General features: G+C 41.6%; 1 long non-coding RNA gene across 1 annotated transcript in view; it reads left to right on the forward strand.

Annotated features, from left to right (window-relative positions):
• LOC105547891 overlaps nt 1-6,000 on the forward strand; it is a 75,174-nt gene that overhangs the window by 49,778 nt on the left and 19,396 nt on the right. Inside the window, exon 3 of the long non-coding RNA XR_001007304.1 lies at nt 170-387. This is a non-coding gene — a long non-coding RNA (uncharacterized LOC105547891). The remainder of the gene's footprint in view (nt 1-169; nt 388-6,000) is intronic.

The raw sequence follows: 6,000 nt of genomic DNA on the forward strand, positions 1-6,000 counted from the left end.
GATTAACAGACATATCCAGAAATTAGTATACAAAATAAAAAGATACACAGAACCAGAGAACTTATTTTGTAACTACTTCCTTCCTTTTATGTAATTTTCTTTCTCCAAACTATAATTCCTTTCTAAACCATAAAATGTTTGACCAATGTCTGATGATGCTTATCCATAGAGATAAAACTTGAATTAAAAGAAGAGGCAAGAACTGGGGCTTCATTCATCTCTCCCATCAACTCTCTCTTTGTGGTCCTGATTTGTCAGAGAGAATGTACTGGAGTTTGCAAAAGAGAAAAAAAAAAAAAAAAACACAGAGCTTTTCTCCCAATGGTCTGCTTTCAGAATGAAGAAGGAGAAGTCAACATTTGGGAAGTGTTTCCCATGGACCAGGAGGTAATATAACACATCATTTAACTCTCCCAAGTAGCCTGGAGCACAGATTCCACTACGTCCCCATAACAATGAGAAAAGCAAGGCTCAGAGAGGCTTAGACACTCATGCCGTCTGTATGAGTCAATTTTCACACTGCTATAAAGAAATACCCGAGATTGGGTATTTTATAAAGAAAGGAGGTTTAATTGACTCACAGTTTCACATGGCCAGGGAGGCCTCAGAAAACTTACAATCATGGCAGAAGTGAAGGAGAAGCAAGTACCTTCTTCTTCACAAGGCAGCAGGAAAAAGAGATAGTGAAGGAGAAACTGCCAACACTTAGAAAACCATCAGATCTCATGAGAATTCACTCACTATCACAACAACAGCTTGGGGAAAACCACCCCCCTGATCCAATCACCCTCACCCTCCCTTGACATGTGGGGATTACAATTTGAAATGAGATTTGGGTGGGGACACAGAGCCAAACCATACCATTGTCAAAGCATTAGGAAGTGCACATGCCAGAGTTCCAGTGCAGGCTTCCAGGACTTTAGAGACTGTTATTTTCTCTTAAAGAGATTGCTGAGTACCTGGCATCACGAACCCCACTGAAATTGGACTCTCCTTCTTTCTGTGGGATATATGGGCCAGGGTTCTCCAGAGAAACTGAACAAGTAGGTTGTGTATGCACATATAGAGATTTGTTCGAAGGAATTGGCTGGTGTGATTGTGAAGGTCTGATCAGTCCAAAATGTGCAGGGTGGGCTGTTAGGCTGGGGACTCAGAGATGAGCAGATGCATAGTTCCATACTACAGGCTGAATTCGAGTATTACATAGAATTTCTTCTTACTCAGAATAGGTCATTGTTTGTTCTCTTCAGGCCTTCAACTGATTGTATGAGGTCAACCTACACTGGAGAAGGCAGTCTGCTTAATCAAAGTCCACCAATTTAAATGTTCATCTCCTCCAAAAACACCCTCACAGAAATATCAGAATGTTTGACCAAATATCTGGGCACCTTGACCCATCCAAGTTGACACATAAGATTAACCATCACATGGGGAGTATTCATTATGGGATCCAAAGTGACAAAGAGAAAATCCAGAAGCACTTATCCTTGCATAAAAACTAATTGAAATCTCACGTTCTCTTGTCAAATGGTTGAGGTCAAGGTCCACTGTTTCCAGAAAATAACAAAGACCCGGGTGACAAGGAGCACTGAGAAAATCATGGTACAAAAATGTAAAGACAGATGAACCCCAGATTTCTTAGTCTCAATGTAATCACTTTTCTTTTTAATTTGGAAAACAGTTACCCTGGACTCCACAATGAATGACCACCCATCAATGACATGTTCTTCTTCCCTTATGAATGGCATTTTCTTTGAACAAGTAAATCCATAACTTGAAGCCATACAAACTATTGACCTGCTGCAAAGTGGAATCTCTGCATTGTTGCTGTCTTCTCATCATAGGACTAGCAAATATTTCCTGACCTCTCATTGTGGGCCACATCCTGGAAGGCTTCTACCTGGGCTACTACAGTCACCTGCACAATCCTCCCTATCAACCTCACGGTTGTTACCCTCCCAATTTGGTATTGTCATTGGTGATTTGCAGTTGAGGAAACTGAGTCTCAAAGAGATAAGATGCATTTCCTGGGGACTCACAGGTTGTGGATGCCAGCTCCAGGTTTTGAATTTGTCCCTGTGCTAACACCTATGCTCATGACCACTGCCTTTTTCATCATCTTATTATTTTATTTTATTTTGACACAGGGTGTCACCCTGTCACCCAGGCTGGAATGCAACAGAGTGATCATAGCTCCTTGCAGCCTCAAACTCCTGGGATCAAGGATCCTCCTGTGTCAGCCTCCTGAGTAGCTGGGACTATAGGTGTGTGCCACCACACCTGGCTCATAATCTTTTTAGAATTTATTTTCCTTTGGTTTCTGTAATTTTATTTTCCTTTGTTTATTTATAAGGTACACTGCTTTGGGGTTTAAAACAATTCACTTTAAAAATAAAGTGTCCACATTTGGGGTACTGAATATGCTAGGTGGTGGTCACATAAGTGTGCTTATATACAAAAATTCATCAACCTGTGTGCTGAAGGTTAATAAGCTTTATGGAGGTATATCCTACATGAATACAGGATTTTAAAACTACAGAAATGGAAATTTACAAATAAGCAATCAAAGACAAAACAAAGCAAAAGAACAAAACAATGAAATCAGAATCACAGAATCGTAGAATGTCTGCACAGAAAAAGACCCACAAAACTTGTTTTCTTTGTTCTGACACTTTTTTCACACAGCACTGTCATGGCTTGTCTATGAGTGCTCTGGTCATCTCGCCAGACCATAAGCTCACCAAGGGCAGAACCTGGCACATTTTGTCCCTTGACACAGGCTTGTAGGGTGATTAAAAGATTTTTCTGCTGTGATACATTTTATTTGCACAAGTTATCTGGTATGAGTCAAAAAACCTAATTGTATTGACAAACAGGCCCTTGGCAAAGATGTTTATTGCACACCTTAAATTTGCAAGGTTATCTCTTCTCATCTTACTGAGCTCTCACCTTAATCTTCCTGATCATCTCCTTCTTACCCCGTTAAGTGCCCACTCACCTAAAACATACTGGGTAATGATGTTTATTACCCAACAATGAAAATATTGTTATTTATGGTTATAATCAGGATGTCATCAAATATGAATGCTCACATTCGGTGAGGGCCTTTCAACTGATTGTTTATGTAAATGAAAGCGTTTGCTCATCATCACATCCATTTTGGGAAGAAACAATCAGCCAGACGGGTTGTTTCTGTCTATAATATCTTTTTAGTATTCAGTTCACTGAAAACCAATCTGCAACAAAAGAAAAAAAAAAAACTACAAATTTAAGGTTAAATGTAAACCTATAACAAATGTTAGCGTGCCCTGGAATGACACAGGCAGAAGCTCAATTGCAATTCCTCTTCACTGGGAAATTTAGAATGGGCCTCCAATCTGGATGCGGTTTGCAATAGAGAAGTGGCCTTTCCATCCCAGTTTCTCCCACTCTGCACCAAGTAGACAAGGCCATTATGCAGTGGATGTAACCACCCTAGCCCTGGAATTGGGCCATCTATATGATCTCAAGGTTGTCACATTGGCAAGCGAGTCTTAGTTAACTTACCGGTTGTATTAGTCTGCTCTCACACTGCTAATAAAGACATACCTGAGACTAGTTTATGAATAAAAGAGGTTTAATGGACTCACACTTCCACATGGCTGGGGAGGCCTCACAATCATGGTGGAAAGCAAGGAGAAGCAAGTCACATCTTACATGGATGGCAGCAGCTAAAGAGAAAGAGAGTGTGTAGGGGAACTCTCCTTTATGAAACCATCAGATCTTATGAGACTAATTCACTGTCACAAGAACAGCATGGGAAAGACCCGTCCCCATGATTCAATTACCTTCCACTGGGTCCCTCCCACAAAACGTGGGAATTCTGGGGGCTACAATTCAGGATGAGATTTGGGTGGGGACATAGCCAAACCATATCATCTGTAAATGGATGCTTGGATGGACTGTAAGTGAAAACTCTAAACATGTGTCCATAACAACCATCTCAGTGGATAGACTCCAATCTACTGTTAGGAAGGAGGGAAAATGTTCTGGCTCCAACATTTATGGTAACTAATGCTGAGGCTCTAAGTTATAATAAAAAGTAAAGGGAGCCCATTGTCCTATTCTCTAAAGGGGATACCCACTTATTTTGTAAAGAACCAGATAGTAAATGGTATTGACTCTGTGGGCCACTTAGTCTCTGCATTCCAAGTGTGTCTGTGTAGTAATAAAACTTTATTTGCAAGACATATTTGATCTGTAGACCACAATTTGTTGACCGGTGATCTAAAGCATCCTTACTTGAAGTATTATCCACAGATCATTAGTACTGCAAGATATTCTTTGCAAAAAAAAAAAAAAAAAAAAAAAGTCTCTATACAAATAAGTTGGGAAATACTTCATACCTTTTCCCTCTAGGGTATTCACATAGTGCACATGATCCTTCCAAATCTGCTGCAAAGATACTATTGAAAGCAGAATTTTTCCAAACTTCTTTCACCTTCCTTTGCACCCAGCCCCTGTGCCTGCCCAGAGGGCTCTTGCTTTGGGGAATGCAACTCTGAGCATGTTTTTGTTATCGGGCCCTGAGATGCTAAAAAAAGAAAGGCTCTTGAAGCCACTTTGCTAACCTGTGATCCATCTTATAGGGGGTAGGATTGAGGTCTGGGAAGGCTAATAGATCTGGCAGGTAAGGCAGTAAACCCCTGATTGGTGAGTTACTTTGTCCTAATGGTCTGAAGATAGCCAAGCAGCAGCCTTCTGACACAATGGAAAGATTACTTTGAGAAGAAAAAAGAGACCTGAGTCTTCGTCTTCATGTTGCCCTTGGTTCACTTTGTGGTTCTGGAAAGCTGCTTCATCTTTCTGAGTTTCACCTGCAAAATCATTTTCCCCATCTGAAAAAGAAAGACATTTATTTAGAAAATTTCTGAAAGTTTTGCAGTGTTGTTGTTTCAAGCCTTCTTTTTTTTTTCTTGTCTTTAAGGGCAGATCGAATGAATGTACAGGTAAAATCCCAGGATGAGGAAACTCAGAAAGGAGGATTAGTGCTTCTTTTCTTTTCTTTTTTCTTTTCTTTTCTTTACCTTTTCTTTTCTTTCCTTTTTTTTTTTTTTTTGAGACAAAGTCTCAGTCTGTCATCCAGGCTGTAGTGCAGTGGCATGATCTAGGCTCACTGCAACCTCCACCTCCCGGATTCAAGCGTTTCTCCCACCCCAGCCGCCCAAGTAGCTGGGAACATTATAAGCCCATACCACCACACCCAGCTAATTTTTGTATTTTTAGTACAGATGGGGTTTCACCATGTTGGCCAGAACTCAAGTGATCCACCCACCTCAGTCTCACAAAGTGCAGGAATTGCAGGCATGAGCCACTGCACCTGGCCGGGTTAGCACTTCTTTAACCATGCGCTTGACTTTCTGCCTTTCAATTTTGTGTAAACAAAGCTGACCAGATTTTGGCTTCCCAAGTCACAATCACGAGGGTCAAATCCCCAAGGGAAAGACAAATACAGCAGCAGCAACAGCAGCACACTCACAAAGACAGACGGTGGACCTGCCATCAGGAGCATAAGTCCTGAGCTGAACCAGGGTTCCTCATTCATTTCCCATGGGAACTTGCATAAATTACCCACTTTTTTCCCTCTGGCCTCAGTCCCCCAATGTATCACTGGAGAGCGGTACTTTATAAACTGTTGTAATAAGCAAAGAATAGTTTTATTAATATCATAACTGCTGCCATCACTGATGACTCTACACCAAGTGTAAGAGGTGAAAGAAAAGGCTGGGCGCGGTGGCTCAAGCCTGTAATCCCAGCACTTTGGGAGGCGGAAACGGGCGGATCACAAGGTCAGGAGATCGAGACCACCCTGGCTAACACAGTGAAACCCCGTCTCTACTAAAAAATACAAAAAACTAGCCGGGCAAGGTGGCGGGCGCCTGTAGTCCCAGCTACTCAGGAGGCTGAGGCAGGAGAATGGCATAAACCCGGGAGGCAGAGCTTGCAGTGAGCTGAGATCCG

The sequence above is a fragment of the Mandrillus leucophaeus genome, unplaced genomic scaffold, assembly GCF_000951045.1.
Source record: "Mandrillus leucophaeus isolate KB7577 unplaced genomic scaffold, Mleu.le_1.0 Scaffold4, whole genome shotgun sequence".
NCBI classification, from domain to species: domain Eukaryota; kingdom Metazoa; phylum Chordata; class Mammalia; order Primates; family Cercopithecidae; genus Mandrillus; species Mandrillus leucophaeus.